This window comes from Chaetura pelagica, unplaced genomic scaffold, assembly GCF_000747805.2.
Source record: "Chaetura pelagica isolate M959 unplaced genomic scaffold, ChaPel_1.0 scaffold436, whole genome shotgun sequence".
NCBI classification, from domain to species: Eukaryota; Metazoa; Chordata; class Aves; order Apodiformes; family Apodidae; genus Chaetura; species Chaetura pelagica.
In genome coordinates this window covers 2,525,535-2,544,844 of record NW_009953651.1, presented here as the reverse complement: position 1 = coordinate 2,544,844, position 19,310 = coordinate 2,525,535, and the positions used below count along the sequence as shown (strand labels likewise).

The following is a 19,310-nucleotide window of genomic DNA, read 5'->3' as shown; positions in this document are numbered from 1 at the left end:
GTAGATGTCCTATTTTTTTCTCTCTTAGTCCAGCTCTGCAACTTTTCTGTGCATAAGCAATCTCTTTAAAGTAATTTGGAAATATTTTTCCCAATGAGATGCTTTCAGGGGATTTTACATTGCAAAAATGTACTTTTTAGGGAAATTACCTTTACTTCCACTAAGTTGTTACATTCTGTATCTTGTGAAATGTATACAGGGGGAGAGTGTTACACTGGAGGTTTTGAGTAGTAGCTGAAGAAAAACAGCCTTTTAATAGAACACACTGGGTTTATCAAATAATTAAATGTAACTATTAACTTTGATCTAGCAGGAAATGGAATTTTGCATTTGGCTGACTGTCTTATTATATTTAAGTATTGCAGAGTTGAATTTTTGTTTTCCTTCAGCTGAATCTCAGTTTAATAAGCTTTTTTTTTAAATACTATGACAAAATTATACTTTTCTGGACAATATTACTAGTTTATTGAGCTTTGAAAGTATTTTCATTGAAGTTATTGTCTCTTGGATGCATTTCGATCTTCTGTATTGACTATTCAGTCAGTGATATGGTAGTTTGTTTTCTCAGGATCTTCTGGTAAAAAGAAATCATCAATAATGGAAGAACAGGTTAAGTTTGTTTCCTGAAATGCAGTTAATTTCTTCTGTGGACACTGTTAAGCATGTCTATCTATAGGAAAGAGAAAGTTGTCTTTGAAAAGAGTTTGGCATCCATAATATGAAACTCAAATGTCAGCTATCTAAAAGCTACAAGATTTCTGCAAGAAGCAACCCCGGCATGCTCTGGAATGTATGGAATAGTATTATTAATGGGATTCTATTAATTGGAAGATTTACTTTATCAGCTCTACCAATATATTTTATATTCCTTCAGAAACTGAGTACCAACATTTCTACTAAATTAATCTCTTGACAGTTTGATGGCCAAGCACTGGCGTCTCACTCCTATTATAAGGAAATCTTCCACAAATGCAAATTTCTTATCTCTCCTATCAGCATGCATGTCTCAAATGTGCAGAGTAAGTTAGAATATTTTTTGACGCTCCTTTCTATAATGTTGCAAAATACCACAATGTAAAGATCTCAGTAAAATACTTCACAACGTATTCTGGACCTAGCTGAACTTTATGTGATGTGCAGAAGGGAAATACTGACTACACAGAGAAGCTAGGAGAAAGAAAGTAAACCTTTTACCATGCAAAGCAATTTTTTTTTAAGTTTGTGATATATATTCTGGCAGAAGCAACTTTATTAGGTAGATCACTAGTTATCAGGTGTATTTGAATTTATAAATATTGTAACAGCATAATACAGGAGATTATAGATTCATCTAAATGTTAGTTTTATGGCTTTAGATGTTAACACTAAAATGTACTCTGGTTTTAAACAGGCTTAATATATTCCTTTAACTTAATCCTGAAAATCAAGATGTTTTCATTAACTTCCGTTCTTTGAAACTTCAAGGTAAACACCTTTATTTCATTGTGAAATTAGCTGCATTTCTTCATTGTTTAATAGAATGAACTGTTAACAGATACCAGAAAGTAGGATTCTTTTATCATCATCCACTAGCAAAAAATTTTCTGTATCGCCTCCATGGGGGTAAACAGTAAACCTACTTGATTGTGCCTTGAAAAATTCAGGAAAACAGAGAATTTTTGACAGAGGTGGGTGTTGTTTAATTATCTGTGTTTTTAAGATAATACTCATTATTACATCTGACTCTTTAAAACTTCATCTTAGATGCTGTGATTATTCTTAGAATCTTCCCCTATTCAGCATAGTATTCATCACAAAGAATTTACTTCTATTAAAAATGTTGTCCTTAAAAAGCTTATTAAAAGAGAATGTGTCTATATTTTTGTGCTAAAATATGTAGCCTTCCTCAGCTGTATACTGTTGTAAATCATCTGCTCACTAAGCGTAAACAATTGTTTATGCCATCTGTCTGTTGCTAACCAATTGCACTAATAAACTAAAAAAGTGAATAATCATGAAGGAATTTGTGAGCAGTTGATGTGAGAAGACTGACATAGATGATCACAAACTATCTTAATAATACAATAAAAGCTTTAGTAGTTTACCCATAGTGAAATTTCTTGGCAATGGCAAGAAATTGATACATATTGGTCAGTGGTTGTCTGTACGTAATTTAACCTGATCTGGTTATTATGGGATAGAGAGCACCACAAAGGGGAAGAAATATTTAAAACATAAATAAATAAGCAAAAAAAAAAAAGACATTTAAAAAGAATAAACTCTGAAAGACACTGAAATAGATCTACCATTCAGATAAATTCAGAAGCTAACTGTTAAAATACACCTGTATCTTCTTAAGGTTCAAATATGTAGTAGGTCTTTTGAAGATTATCTTGCAGTGTTTCCAAATATTCTAAACCAAAACACTATTACGGTTTTTTACACTAATTTTTATCTTTAAATCTAATTCTGACTCTTAAGCCAGTAACCAGTTTGCAAGGTTGAAAATAATAATTTAACACTATTGCAGATCAAAAGTTTCCTCTGGTAGACGCCTAGATGCCTTCTCTTAGATCCCATTTCTGCTGTTAGTAGGGAGCTTTTCCTGCCTGAGTAGACCCACTTGGGTAAAAATAAAAGGAAAGGCTCAGGTATGTCTTACTAGTTTTTGTTACCGTGGCTTGCATTTTGACCCAGTGGTTGTTTTCATGTCTATTTAAGTAGGCTTAAGGGGATCTTCCTAGCCTGAGTGTACAGGCTGAGATCCTGTCACAGGAGTGCTCCCAAGGCACAATCCTGTCCCACGACCTGGCTGTGGTCTAAGGATATAATGACACACCAACAAAGCTGCTGTAACACTTTAACTCAGATAATGTGAGAATAACTTATGAAATTTTAGTACTATTCAGTGTGAATCCAGTGTCTGATTCTCATCTGATATCAGACCTGAATTCTATTTTGAACCTAATCTCTGTTCCAGCCTGATCTTGTAAATTATCTCCAGTGTGCAAAGATAATCAGTTGCTGAGTTAGCCCTGCCTTTGACTCACTAAAATTACTTCAACATAAAATTAATTTTTTAACTTCCTGTATTTTCATAATTGAAAGTGTAGTTTATAGGGAACTACAAGTTCAGTATTCATGCTTGGACATTCATTCAAGCATTTTGTTAGCCTAATTTACAGTTGTAGTTTTACTAAACACTTCTCAAATAAAAATTCATTTCCTCTCTTCAATTGTTCTCCTGACACTCAAATTAATAAAGGAAGTGAAGTTTCAAAGTTTCAGTGATCTGTATCTTCACATGTAATCCCTGAAATCTGAATTTCTTATAATATTTTCCATGCATTCAATACAACTTTTCAATTCTATTTATTTCCTGTATGCTCTGAGCCAGGCCGACCTTTTGATTTGTCAGGTTGTATTACAGGTGATGTCTGTGTGATAAAATGTTAAAAGTTAAATGGGTACTACGACTGGTACTAGACATGAAAAAAAAATCCTAAAGTGCTTTGACAAAATGCTGTTATTATCTGCTTTACCACTTTGAGACATTATACAATTTTAGAAGTAGTCTTGTCTCAGATACTTACTGGAAAATGTGCCATCAGTATGTAAGAAAAGGATTTTTCATGGTAAAACAGATTTTGAATGTCAGACTGTAAAAATAACATATAAATAGTAGTAAGTTCATATGTAAAAGTTAACAGGAGTGCAAAAAACAACTTACTGCAGTTTACCCCAAGTGACAAGGGACTTGGCATAGGATAAACCACAGAATTAAAAAGCCAAAGAGGAACTCTGAAAGTGAAAGTTTGAAGGTGTAGAAAATACATATTTAATGCCTTTCCTACAATTCATGTTACATATCAAAATTGTCCATTTTTCTCTTTTCCCTATTCTTTTCTTTATGTGTCTTAGTACCCAAAGCATTTTGCTCTTCTCGTATTGGATATTGATATTAGTTTGAGAATTTGCTCTGTGAACTTATAGGAAAGTTTGCTTGGATGTAAATTCTGTATATTGATTGTACAGTAACCATTCTAGGTCTGGTTCTTCTTCCTCCATAGGTAGGTTGTTGGTATCACCCCAGAGGGATGGCTTAGGTAACGTAGGGATTTAAAAGTCTATTATATTTTACCTTCTCCATCCCTTTATTCTATATGGGTGTTTAATCTTAAATGTTTGTAGTAGTTTTTAAAGTGATTTAGCATCTGTCAAGACATATAATATCAACTTAATCAAAATTCTAAATAATCACATGCATTGTGTTTTTATATTTCAAACAATATTTTTATGTTCTTCATCCTTAAACCTAATGTTTAAGAGGTATGAAGAAGTTGCTGTTGGTATCTTTTGTTACAGCCATTAAGTCACTGTTTTAAAATAAAATTTAAACTAAATAAAAACATTTAGTACTAAAAAAAGGCCTGGGAAGAATTTCCATTTATTTTGAATTACAGCAATGTGGCATATAAACTGGTATTTTCTGTGCAGGCATTAATTTTCTTGCAGGAGTGCTTAGATTGTATGCCAAGTACTACCTATGGAAAAAGCTGAAAGGTCTGTTCTGTTGATTAGATGGGTTTAATTTCAAATCAAAAGCAGAGGAGACAAACTGCCCTTTTCTTTCTTCTTCCAGAATGCTCAAATCACACATTTGTATGTTTACACCTCTTACTACTATTAATTTTCAATGGCTTTATGTATTTATGCCTTCTATAATGGTAACATTTATAGTTCGATACTCTGTGTTCAATATACCTTTTTTTGCACATGCTTCCATGGTCTTTTACAGTACGGTTGGCTGCAGATCTTTCTAAACGTTGAGAAAATGAAACAGTGACAAAGTTCTATTCATGCATCTGTGAGAAATGCCAGTTGTGTCAGGTATACAGAAGGGTTTCTACAGTTCTTGTGTTTGTTTAGCATATGTTTTAACTTTTTTGGGAAAATTATCATTATTTTCTTTTTCATAGGTGTTTAGAACAAACATTAAAATGTGGAATTACAAGCTCATGTCCCTTTGTTTTTTACCATGCCCTCAGCCACTTCTCTTTTAGTAGATAAAAAGCTTATTCTGCAAATACCAGCCACCTGGAACCATTTTCTGAATTTCATTGTTTATGGCATTGGTGTTTCAGAGACATGTATTATGTTTAAAACTTAAAGTTATTTAACTGGTTTTCCTTTAATTCTGTGTTCAGTTTTCACTCCTAACTTGTGTACGTATTAAGAAATGAAAAGGAATCTGAATAGCTTGAAGAGAATAAATACAAGGACCAAAGGACTAAAAATTAGCAACTTGTGTTTGAAATAAAATTCTGTTATTTCAACTCACGTTTGCTTTCTTGTGAAACAAGCTTCTGTTCCTGGACAGACATGAATCATATTGATTTTATGTATGCTACCAATATATATCTGAGAGATATGTTGTCACTCTCTCATCCACAGTGGTTGGATAAAAGATTGTTTTCTTCTGATTTTCTGCACCATTGCTCTTGTTACAGAGAAGTTCTCTTTGGGATTTCCTGAAGGGCACTGTAAGATTAGTTTCCTTGCTATAAACTATCAGACTCCTTCATGTGCATTCTGCTGTTAAATAATTATACGCTAATTAAGATAAATCTTGTAACAAAACCAAATTGATGCTATAGCAGTTAATAACACAGTACATTAGTTGTTTGAATTTATTTTAAGTTAGCTTAATGGTACAATGGTAATAACGAACAAGTAGAATACTGAATGCTGCTGGAATTCCCAGTTCTTTGTTGACATTTGAAAGTATACCCCAATTGTAATTTTCTTACTATACTAATAATCCACATTTTATATTTTTGTAGAACTTTTATATAAAGTTGAGTATTTTTAACTACTGTTTTCTAAATTCTTCTTTCTAATGATTGTTTTATTTTCACTGAGGAACACAGATGGCATGTAACAGAACATACTTCAACATTCAGTAAATAATTGCTTTGTTTCTCAAAACCTCTTTCATTATATGTTTGTTTAAGATAATTGATCATTACTTATTTATGCTGTTACAGAAGGCATTTCCAGTATCTAAACTGATCATTTTAGTAGCTGTTAGAAGTGTGTTTGAAAGTTTTTCTTTCCGGGTTGGTTTGATTTTTGTTGCTTGTGTTGGACTGTAAATAGTTTGATGATTACCAGGAGTTCACTAAAAGAGATTTCTTTGATGATTATCATGTGATATGGCTGCTGCTTCTTCTTTTTTTTTTTTTGGCTCCCCACCTCCCCCCCCCAAAAAAAAAATGTGGGTTTTTCTCCTAGAAACCCTAATTGTTTCCTGACTTTCCAGTCTCCAGCTGTATGTGATAATCACGATAATCAGGGAGAAATGGTCAATGGCACAGAAGTGAGGAGGTTCTTTTTGAAGGATTGAAAAACTGCACACGTGTAAAGGTGCTCACTGAACGGTAAAGTCCATTTGATTACAAAAGTGACAGTATTGGCTGGAGCTCCTCTTAAGGACCTGATCTGCTCAGGGAAATGTCAGCAATGGAACGCAAGTTTTTAGTCCAGAAATTGGGTATGATACATACATATTTTAACCACCATATAGACCTAGGGGTGTGATGATGTTGAATACCTCTTATAAAGTGAAGAGTCTATCAAGAGACTGCTGTACCAGTGAGTTGATTCATGAAAATACTAGTGTGCTACAGAACTGTCTCCATGACACAGGAAATTAAGTTTGACTTTATTACTGCAAGTATTGCCTTCTTTTTTTGCTGCTGTTTATGAAAAATTTATTTTACTGGGAAGAGAGCTGTTTCTGTATTTTTTGAGAGTTTAGCTGGGAATTCACCCCACAAATTTTTGTTACTTCTAAAAAAACCATGAAAGTACTAGCAGAAATCTGTCAAGTTTCTTTTGGGGGCTAAGGTATTCAGTGTTTCTTAATTTCATTGACTGTTATCTCTTTGTAGAACTTGAGGATATAAAAATCTGTGAAGTAAAGAAAATTCTTGAAGTAGTTGTTGATGTAATACAGTGAAACTAAAATTGCATAGCTGAAATGATGATGTGAGGTTTTTTTATTTATTTGTTTTAAAAATCAAGCTAAAGTTCTGGAATTCTCTACTGTATGAAAAGAATGGTGAACTTGTGTGCGTCTGCATATACAGCTGCATCTATACAAATAACTTTATTACTGAATTTTTAAGCAAGTTCCATGATTTTAAGGACTGGTGTCCTGGTTTATGTGTGTCTGGGGTTAGCAACAGTTATTCTGGAAGGAATAGTGCATCCATGGAGAAGTAATATTGTATGTTTATGGTGCCTGTAACATATTTGAATTTAATCTATTTTCTGAGCATTGGGAATGTCTCATGAAAAAAAAAAAATAGAAGGAAAATTAAGTAAAAAGTGTGAGGAAAGGAAAGGGGGAAAATACTCTGTGTTACTGAAGGACGTAGGAAGAGGGAGAGATTTGGTGATGGGAGAGGGGAGCTGTTTATTTGATTGGTGGTTGTTTTTTTTTAAATAAGAAAAAAATCTTGTGACAAGACTTATGTTATTAGGAGGCTTGACTGAGACTGTTATTCTTCATCCTTGTCTGCCATTTTAGACTGTCATGTGTTACACTTTTAAAAAAGGATGTAAGTGTGCATGACTACTGTACTAGTGAGCATCTCACAAAGATATGCATAGTATTTCTTGAGTTCATCTCAATGAGAAATTGATATTTAACTAAAAGAATATTGAGAGCTTATTCATGCTCACACTTGATGCATTTTGCTTTTTGTATGGTTGGCATAATATATATTAAATACAGGAAAGATCACTAGATTATATGATATTTGTTCTTAGGTGTAGAAATAGTTCTCTTTCTTAATGTACCATGAATGCAAATGTTCCTGGGAACAAGAGTGATGATGATTGCTAAAAAGCCCACATCTGTTAGCATCTTATCTGCTTGTCTGCAAATATATATACATTATCAAATTGCAGTCCTGAGGGTTTTCTGACATCAATCCTACTACTGAATTTTTTCATACATCCCATGTTATTGTTTAAAGGGGGTGGGAAAGTTGGCCAAGTGCTTTAGACCAAAAGAGGCTGGAGGCTATCAATTATAGATTGACAAGATAACACTGAATTGAATTTTTTTGCTAAATTTAGATTAAAGCCCCTCAGACCAAAAGTCTGATGAACCAGAATTGAAAAACACAATGGCTAGTTCAGTATGTACAGGTCATATGGTACAAGTAACAGCTGTGAGGTGTATGCTTCACTGACCAGCATATGCTGCTACTCTAAAAGAAAAAGAGTAAGCTTAGGACTTGATACATTAATAAAATAAATAATTCACATTTCTGTGACATTATATTACATCCTGGATTTCATAAGCTCACTTTGATCAGTACTGTGTGAAGTGTCTGACAGATTTGCAACTTTTAAGTATATCAAAGTTGCATAAAATTATTGGACTCATTGTACTGAAGAGTTATTTACAGCTATGTTGTGTTTGTTAATCCTTTATTGTTGTGCTTATGATTATAGCAGTCATCTACAGAAATGCCACAGAACATCAAATACACTATTTAAGTGGTAGTGATCATTTAAATATGTACATTCTTCATTTCCACATAAAATTCATTCTACACTATTTTATTAACTACTCCCATTCACCAGAACAATAATTTTCAGATTCTGTGGGTTTTCAGTTTAGTTGATTTATTTAGCATCTATATTTTAATGCTTTCAGAAATTATGTCTGATTTAAGTGAAGTCTGTAGTAAGTAAATTTCTAAAGGGAGATACATCACAATGTATGTAGTGTTTGAAATAAAATCCATCTTACCCTTAGAGTTTAGTTTAATTCTGTCAAATAACAAATCAAATTAAAGGACAGAATCAAGCTTCAACATTAAGTTTCCCCCCACAGTGCATTTGCTAGAACTTTCAGAGAGGATCGGACTCACTGGGTACATTTTGCTATAATGTTTCTCAGTGGTTTGTTTCTTGGGGATGCATTAAAGTGTGGAACATCAGTCTAGACATAATTGAAAACTAGCAGTGAATGTTAAAATCAATTGATAGCTGACTGTCTGTAATAATCAGGAAACCTACTGCTGTACTATATGGGCCTGATTTACTGCTGTATAATCTCAGTGGAATCATTGCATTGGAAGATGAGTCTATTTATCTTGTCTAATGATCTTTGAATTCCTGGAAATATCTTATCCAGTTTATTATCACTTAACCACCTCTTTCCCCTCCAAAAAAGCCAAACCAAACAGAAAACCAAAAACCAAGGAAAAAAAAAAACAACACAAAAATAAACATGAAGTGACTAGTGCACCATTTTGCATCTTCATTTCAAAAAATCGACTAACTTATCTCCTTCTCATAGTGTTAGGCTCAGGGATGCTTTAATATACATCAAACTTACATAATAATAATTTAATAAGTATAGAGAAATTGTAAGAATGAGCTGGTAACCAGTTGCTTCTCCTAATTATCTACTCAACCTTGATACAAGGTGATGTTTTTGATCAGGCTTTATGCTAGTAATACTTCCTTCTGTAGTAGAGATGCCTGGCAATCCTACTATTTTTAAAAGTTACTGCTAGGAAGGGTCAGGTATGTAGACGACGATGATGATGATGCCTTTTGTTTTCAGGAACATGTATACTGTTGGTAAGAGCTACCATGTATTTGCTGATTTTGCAGTATCCTTGAAAGTGGTATAACTTTGTCTTGTATTTCTTGTAAATTTTGTTTGCCTTGTATTTATGTCCTAATAATGGAAGTTTTTAATAATTAAGATCTGAGGATAAGCTTTCTTTAAAATTAAATGGGTCTTCTGCAACTGGGCTATGCGTGGGACAATCAAAAACAGAAAAATACCTCTGTAGACAAAATGTGCAGATGTGTCACATGAAGTTGTTATATAACCTGAAGAGTCAGGGAGGAGCTCTTCATTCAGCTCATTGAACAAGAACTGGAGTGAGGTTCACTCCGGTCAAGATATCCAGCTGCTTTTGTCATCTTGTATCTGTTTATATTTTCCTGTGGTAGTGGCTTTGAAGTACTTATTTTGTAGTACAGGCACCTTTAAGCAGCAAGAAAAATACTTAAAGCTGAATTAGTTAGACTATTATTTCTTGGAGTAATTCCTGGTCCTTCCTGCCTAATCACAGAAAGCTTTGCTGGCTGTGTGGCTATGGTCTGTAATGAAGCATGAATCTCATACCGTTTGAAAGAAGCATCTGTGTTTTCAGGTTCATTGTATCTAGCTATATTCAGACAAACTTGTTGAAATTTGTTGTATTAGTTATTATTTGTTGTACAGGTTGTGAGACTTCTAGAATTGGGAGAGAGCTAGAATAGTGAATCTGTCGGATACAGATGGTTAACCAATCTGTGGCAAAGCACAGCAGCATTACATTAGTAAGTCCTGCTTCAGTGGTTATTGCCATAGGATGGTCAGGCCGTCTTTCCTGATTGACTTCACAGAGCAGTAGATATAACCCATAGTAAAAGAAAAATCTTTTAAGAAGGAGTTACAATTTGTTGTAAGACCAGCTACTGTTTGTTCCTGCTGCAGCAGGGGGGGTTGGACTCGATGATCTTCAGAGGTTCCTTCCAACCTCTATATTTCTATGATTCTACTGTATGAAATTCATGTGCTCTGACATAAATTCTCAATGCCATCCTCTTTCTTTCCAAAATACTATGTCTTAAAATATTCTGTGGCTGTTGTTTCTTCCTTGCCTAGGAATTCCTTAGAATTTAAAACAGACCTTCTAAGGCCCTGGCAATGAGGAGTTTGCTTATTGATTGAGCAAATCTAGAATAATCACTACAATTCAAGATAATCAGAAAGTTTTTTACTGATTTATCTTTCACTACCCTTTCAATTTATTCTGTGAGATTTTATTTATTTTTCCCTTACTGTGATGTTTATTATGTCCTTTTTTTTGGATTAATTTTTCCTTTTTTTTTTTTCTCTAGAAGAAAGCAATGCATTAGAAACTAATCAGGTAATTTGTTTCTTCTTCCAGTAATATACTAATGCACTGCTTATCACTTAAACTAATTTTTTTATTTTTTTTTTTTTCATTTCTCTTGGCAAAGAAGCTGTCAGGCACATCTTGCCCTTCTGCTGCTTGTGGTTCTGCTCTGCAGATAAGGTGACTGCTATTCTGTAATAGACAGAAAACCTCCTGATAAGTATTGTACTGGTGAAGGCTGAATATACATTTCCACTTTTGCAGTGCAGAAATTTTCAAGAAATTGGTGTTTCATTATCATGGAAAGAAAATGTAATCTATTGAGTGTTGCTTGGTTCCCTTAGATAGAGAAGTATTTGAAAGGTCTGCATTATTGGGTTTTTCTGATATATTTTGTGATACAAACTGAAAATTTGGTGAAATAATTATAATTTCAGTAACAATAAAAATCAGTAGTTATGATTGCACAAGGTTAAAATTTTTTGAATGTGGGTTATTTCAAGTAAAATCTAAAGAAAAAAAATCCAGCAGAAATTTTAGACATGACAAATATAAAAACTTGTTTCAGTAAGTTTTAGTGGTTTGAATATTCTTCCTATGATTCTCTGAGCAAAATATAATACCAATATAACACTATACAAAATACTGTACAAAATAGTAGGCAGATTTTGTATCATGATTGTATTGAGTAGATTAAAAAGATTACTGTTTTCTGGAGAAAAAAAATTTAAAAAGGCATTTAGGTTTTTTTCTTGAATTGAGTGTTTACTTAGCCCACAATCAAAATAGAGCAATGTCATTTTTGGAAAAAAACATTAATGAACATGAAGATTCAACTGAGCAGAGGCACTTGCCTCAGCAAGGGATGGTAGCAACAGCAAAGAGGTTGCCTCAATTTACACAGTTTCCTCTGTGTAAATCTCTGCAGAGGACTCTTCATGTCACCTAACCTTTTCCATGAGCTCTCCAATAAAATTACTTAGAATAGGTAGATCGCACTGTAAAACAACTTAAATAATCTGTCTTAGCTAATTCCACATTTACTGAAGCTCACATTTTTGGTACTTGGACATAGTGATTTTGTATAGACACTGTTCTTTGTTAACACTCTTCAGTACAGAGTTAGAACAACTTTCTTAGTGATGATAACTGACAGACATGACTTCTCTCTATTTATCTTTATCCAGATAAACCTAAAACTTTAAACCCTTATGAGTGATGGTGATGCTTGCATCCATCACTGTAGACAGAGTTTCTTACAAAGATTCCAAAAGGTATACGTCAGAGAAATAAATAACAGCAGCTACAGCAGCTTTTGCACCTACTTGATGAAACTATTAGCAAACAGGTCTGAGGGGAAGGTTTTGGCCAAACACGTTTTTCTTTTACTTTGAAGAAGTTAACAAAGGTTTCTCAGCTAACAGACTGTTGCTCTGTCTGGTGATTCTGATCTCCATTTTCAAAAACCAGGAACTAGGGAAGCCTTGAGTTGTACTTTTTTTTCTAATAGTACGATGAAGACCTAATTCACATTGTGAGGGACAAAGCCTTTTCATAGGTAGCCCAATGTAAGATAGGAACAAAGGTCAGTATAACATTGTCAGAGTTATTAAAATGTTGAAAGTGTAGAGGTCACGTATTACAAGAAATTACCTGTACCTCTGAGAAGAATCAAATTAGATCTGAACACAGCAATATCTTTATTAGTATTCTACTCAGTGATGTATATATGCTTTTAAAATTGTATGTGCACTGGATAATGCATGTAAAATAGATAAAGGTGTAAATTTTAACTGGTTTTGTCAAGTCCTTTGAGAACAGATTATTGCTGTGATAAAAACTACTGCTGCTTGAAAGACACAAGGGAACTTGCTTACTTCAAGACTTAGCTCTGGTAAATATATGGTAAGCTTGGAGTAATTGATGTGAAACTTAATTTTTTTGACAAGTAACACGCATCATTGTGTCAAAGGGAAGAGAATTTTATTAGCTGCTTAAGTTATCAAATAATGCTCTGTCAAAAAGTTAATCATAGTTTAACAAGGTTTCTTAAATTACATTTGCAGGTAGAAATCTGGCTTCCAGTGAACAGCAAGGATTCTCAATATTTTCAGAGAAATGTGATGTTGTATTCAAGAGGTCTGTGAGAGAGACACGGTACAATGCCCTTCTAGCAAAATAGTTGAGTTTAACTTACTGATACTGCTCCAGTAATTTTATATAAAAACTGACCTATGGCCTCACTATTATGAGAAATCCTGCTTGTCTAACATAATGGGAATAAAAGGGGAAACTATGGTTGTTGCTGTAAACCAGTAATACACCATACTGTGAGTTTATAGAAAGAACTTCAATTCAATTTCAGATGTTTTGGGAGAATCTGAGAGGTAGGAGCCATGAGCAAAATATATTTCAGTAATAAAGGAAATTTAAAAAAAAATTACATTAAAGTATGTGCAATTGACTTCAGCTTTCATGTTTGAAGAAAAAAAAGAATTTTGACAGAAATCAAAATTCCATTGCTCAGTAAAAATTATTGTAAATTTTACACTTTACATCTTTCCTGTGTTCCCATTTTGGGAAACTCTAGTCTTTTTCTTTTTTCCATGATCTTCCAACAGTTCAACCAAAATAGTGATGTGTAGATAAGACTCAAACTTCACAGGTATAGTAAATTCTTTAGCATGCATTGAAATCTTTGCAGCAAACTGGAAAAACTAGTTGTACATAACATAGGTGTAATATTAATATTAACCAAGTAGGCTTCAGCTCATATGTTTAATAGCTGTGTTTTGAAAGCAGTAATTATTTTTCTTCAAATAAAAGAAATTTCATGAATGATCATTAAACAGACTCCTTGGAGACTATCTCAATAACAACTAGATAAATAATTAGAAAACAACTAGATTAGATGATTGGAAAAAAAGAAAATTAAAAGTACACGTTGATCCAGAAGTTCTTTTTATTGTTGAATTGCTATAGAATATTTTTACTCAGCAAAGTTTTTGTATTATTTAAACATGTGCAATATAAACCATGCAAAAAATAGCTCAGCAGCTTCTTCATTAATTTTCATAAATATCTAAATTACAATCAGTACTACCACTGATGTTAGTTAAGAGAAGCTTTATAGAACTTTACTTGTTATGTTTCAGAGGATTTTAATCACAGTATATTTCAGTCCTAAACATACAAATCAATCAAAAAAATGTGTTATTTTAATGAGAATGGGTAAAATATATGCACATTCACAGTTCATTTACTGTGCATATTTTACTAGAATATATTTATAAAAGCCCCCTCTAGTCCCTAACAAGAATTGAGCAACAGAGTACAAGGATTCACATATTGTATAGCTATTGAAAAACATCTGTCCAGTCATTCTGCAAGTCAGATCTCCCATAGTCATATATTTAAGCAATATAATAGCCTTTATTTAAATTTTTTTAAATTTACTAGTCCTTCTACAGGTTCCTTGATCTCTGATTATTTACAGTTTAATGTAGTTGTGCTAAATTATATTAATCAGCCTTTGCATATTTTTCCACTTTTCTTTAACTAAGATTAGTTCATATCAGACTAATATTTTTCAGTTGTTAGATATTCGTGCAAGTCAGCCAGAGAAGTATTAAACCATTTATTTTCCTGATTACTGGTAATGTGTGAGGAAAAATGACTCATATTACCAAATTATAAACCACAACTTGCTCTCTTGAAAGGATGGCGATTAAGAAAAGTGTGCCTACTAGTGTCTGCTCTTGGTTTGTTTGCATTGATGTTAGTGTGATGAAGAAACAAGGACTATATGCTGGTGATTTCTGCTTTTCTTACCACTACAGCCTGTAGAAAATAGATTCTGTTGTGTCATTCATTTTGTTAAAAGTGGTCTATTTTTCTTCCTTTTCTGAACCATTCACTAGGTCAACTTTAGATGGTGAAGCTGAGATAAAGAATTACTTAATTGGTATGGCTAGTGCATTATGTGCTGGCCTTATCAGGATCAAAGAGATTTAGTATCAGTAAGGCCAAGTGATGGACAAAATCATGTTATAAAGAAAAATATCATATCTCTTAAAGCCTCAATATTACTGTTATCAGAGAAATAAATATGAGCTTTAGATACTCAGAGTTTTATAACAAGTGAGATACTTGTTACTGCCTTTTGTCTCTGGAAATATCTACCTTCCTTTCCATGTTAAGAATCAATGGACTCACGTGTGAGTAGGCCTTTTACTGTGAAATCTCCTTTACACGGCTTAGGCCTGTCTCATGTCAGATGGCTGTTTTCAAGACTACTTAGAGAAAATTAGTCTGTACTAGCAGAAATAGGAGTTCGGGGTATTAAAATATGCTTACAGTAGTTAGCCTATAAATGATGCATTAAAAGTGTTAGTTTTGAAAGGGGTGAATAATTATGCAAATAAAATTGATGTCAATTCACACAAAAGAGCATTTGAATTTGTCTTAAGTTTTATGTAAATAATTTTGTTACTGTTATATTTGACTTAAGTTTGATGTGAAATATTGACATAATACAAACGATATGTATGTATGTAGTATGCCCTACCTACTTTCACGTGGTGAGCAGCTAACAATATCACAGAGCAGGAAATTTTAGTGCTGTTCTTTCTACCATGCATTTATGTTAGTTCCATGTCTTTTGGAAGCTTGAATCAAATTGACTTTTTAAGGCATTGCAGTTTTTCATAACATATATAAAGAAGAGAGAAACGCTCGGATAAGAGAAGACTGAGCCAGCAGTTACTTATCTGTCCTAACATATTACAAGACAAATTTCTGTCTTAAAAGTCACTAAGAAAAGGAAAAATAATTAGTCCTTTTTATCAGTATCTATTTGATGTGAAAATACAAATTATCTATACATTTTGGAGGCTGTTTTTTCTAAACACTTGAATGCACATGCAATTTATTTCTCTGTTAGCATTTTAGGGCAGCATGTATTTACTTGGCAGGCAGGAGGAAAAAATAGAGAGATGTCATTTAGTCTCCTTCTAGGAGAGACAGACTTGGAGACATGAATAGTGGCAATGAAGGATGTAGGGATTGGAAACTAAATAAAGTGTTTGTCTTCCTACAGTCATAGTAAACAGGGGAAAGCAGTGAAAAAATATCATTTGTAATTCAGATTTTTGTTACAGAATGTGCATATATATATGTATGTATGTATTTATGAGTGAGATGTAGATGTTCTTGGTGTTCTTTTTCAGGATTTCGCATTAAATCTTATTAGTTTTGTATACTGTGGTGCCAATACTGAAATTGAGTGACCTCATTAGTACTGCTGCAACCCTTTTCAATACAGATGACCTTACTAGTAAATTACTATTATTACTTTAAAAAAGCCCCACAAATAAATTTAAAACAAAAAAAAACCCCAAAAAACCCCCAAAAAACCACAACAAAACAGAGAACAGTGAAGGGCTACTCTAGATCTTTTGAATCACCTGCATTTGGCCAAAATAACAATATAATTTTATCTTAACTTGGATTTTCTGCATTTTATCTTCTGTTAATATAATTTTAATCTTGTTTGCAGGGTTTGGGGTCTTGGTTGGTGGTTACTGTTTTATTGGAAAAGTCATGCATACCCTTTATCAGGTCATCTCTGCCCATTCTCTTCTTTTCAAGTTTGAATTTCAGTATTATCCATCCTACTTACTAACTGGTCAAATTTTTCACCTGTTTTGAAATAAACAGTTGAGTACTTTCATTTTGATCTTTACTGTCTTCCAGAGTGGTGTAGATAAACTTTCTTGATGGTGAACCCATTTGGGCTTGTGTGCCACCCCTGTGTAACACTTCTCAGGCCATCACTGGGGTGAGTCTTCCAATGCTTTAATTTTGTTTTCTGACTTCTTGTTTTTTGTACTGGTCACAAACCACACTATAGAATAGTTTCCTTTAAGAGGCAACTTTTTTCTCTAACTCTGCAGAAGTAGCAAGAATTCTTACTTCTTGTCTATCTCTTGTTCATTCTGCTAGCTCAAAGTGTGGAGGAGGGACTGGTGAATCTCCTCCAAAAATCCCTCTTTCTTACTCTGTATTCCACTAACAAAAAGTCATCTTCCTTTCTTGTGATATTTTATGAATTTTCAGGTGTTTAGCATTTTCAAAAATGGAACAACCTCACCCTCTGTAACAGAAAACAACCCTGTTTGTTGAACAATAAATAGATACACCAGTTACACCAAAGGAGTCTGGACAATATGATCACATACATGGCAGGTTTTATTATACTGATCAATTCCTGATGAATCTGATTGAGAAATTAAAATACTAGCTCTAATACTAGCTAGCTCTTCTTCCACATTTTTCTAAGTCACAAAACACAATTAAAGTTCTGATATACAGATTGGTTTTTTTGCCCCTTAATAGAGACAGAAAAACATATTAAGAAAGAAATTGTTTCAGTCTATCATTTAGAAGGAACATTGGGTGGATATTCTTGTTGACTTACTATTATTACTGATAATTATGTTATCATCAGAGGTTAGTGACGAGTAGTCATTAATTGAAAAAGGCTGATTTTTTTGTGAGTCACTGATGCATTCATTATCAATCATTAGTGACCTGTCTTAGGCATCTGAACTAAATTACACTCTTATGTTTTTAATCAAGAAAATGTAATTTTTCCAGTCTCCCCAAATTTTCTCAGATTCTAAATTCTTGAAAGACATTGAGTTTACCTATCATTATCTGTGCTAGAAATTGAAATTTAAGATTTATGGTACTACATTTCAACTGCAGAGATGTTTGTCACAACTTGAGTCCTAGGAAGTTAAACTCTTTGCATATGTAAGAAAAAACAAATCCCATAGGCAAGCTCCTACATAGTACAAGCTTCTCAACACAGTCACTAAGATGCTTGAGTTTTGACCTAAAGAGAGTCCTCTAAAGAGTGCAATGGTAATTCTCTTTTCACATCTATTTAATCTTATTTTTCCTGAGAAGATTGGCAATATGGTTGCCAGAGCCAGTTTTGATGTGTTGTGTTGTTTTTTTTCTTGACATACTGACAGCAAGAATTAAACAAAAAGATGTGAGAAAACATGTAAGCAGTTTTATATGAAATATTGATCAGGTGATTAAGATGCTAGGCTACTAGTTTTAAAGCTAGATTCAGTCTGGCAGTATGAACAAGAGAATTCCTGAGTAATCCCACTTCCAGCAAGCAAATGCTGAAAGAAGTTGTCCCTTTTCCTAATTTTTTCTCCCCTGTTAAGGAGGGCATATGCCAGAATAGCTACCTACAATCTGAAAGTCTGATTCTCAGCTACAGTTACAGATTCTAGAAATAATGTGCTTTAAAACTTCAAGTGCGGTGACATGCAAAATTTTAATCAAGGCCAAATTATTTTCAGAATATCCTTTTAAGATTGAAAAAAAAGAATTTCTAAAACAAAATTATTTTCAGCTACTTTTGAAAATAAAATTAAACTTTATTTTTTTCAAAAAATAACTGTCATATTTACCAAAAAAACCTGGATTTTTATTACCTTAATCTGAAGTTTCCATGGCATTATACAACCTGAAGAATTTTAGTGGAATATGGCTGTCTTCTGTAGTAAAGTAAATGAACCTTCATGCAGGCATGCCATTTTTTCTTTTCTTTTTCTGATTCGTTTTGTTCTTGGTTTGGTTTAGTTTTGGCTTTTAGTTGGTTTTAGTTTTGGGGTTTTTTTAATTTGTTTTGGTTTTTTTCTTTTGTTTGTTTTTAATTCCCTCTATAAAGTAAATAGGAGAGGGGAAGGTAATATACAAATTCCTCTTACGCAGCTAAAGAATTAGGGGTAATTAAAACCAACTCCCATGTTTTTCCTTCACTGTAGCTACTGAACTTAATGAAATAATACTATAATACTAAATAATACTAAAATTAATTAAATATTTTTCAATGTTTCTGTCTTCTTCCTTGGCACTCAATGAGTTATTTCTCAAGTAAGTTAAAGTTGCAAATGCAACCAAAGAGGAAGGAAGTTTTCCTTTGGCAAAGACAAGTCTTGATGCATGTTCTTATGAAAATAACTCATTGCAGGGTTCTGAACTAGGGCAGAGATACCAAATCTGAACCTTTTTGAAAGTAAGTCTTGAAGAATCTCTTAGAATAACCATCTTCAGGAACACTATTTTTTTATTTTATCTAGAAAAATAATCTTCTCAAGTTTTTTATAAAAAATTAAACCTTCAAAAGACTTCAGAATATCTTTCATTTCTATTGACTCCTATTTCCTGCTTTATCTGTCTGTCGTGAATTCCCTAAAGGCTGAGACCATCTGGTCCTTCAGTTTATTTGACTGTTTCTCAGTTTTTGTGAGCCTTGAATTA

The 19,310-nt window shown here is 33.1% G+C and overlaps 1 protein-coding gene across 1 annotated transcript in view; it reads left to right on the top strand.

The window, feature by feature from the left end:
- GPR123 (G protein-coupled receptor 123) overlaps window positions 1-19,310 on the top strand; it is a 211,493-nt gene that overhangs the window by 104,729 nt on the left and 87,454 nt on the right. The gene's annotated exons all lie outside the window — the stretch shown is intronic.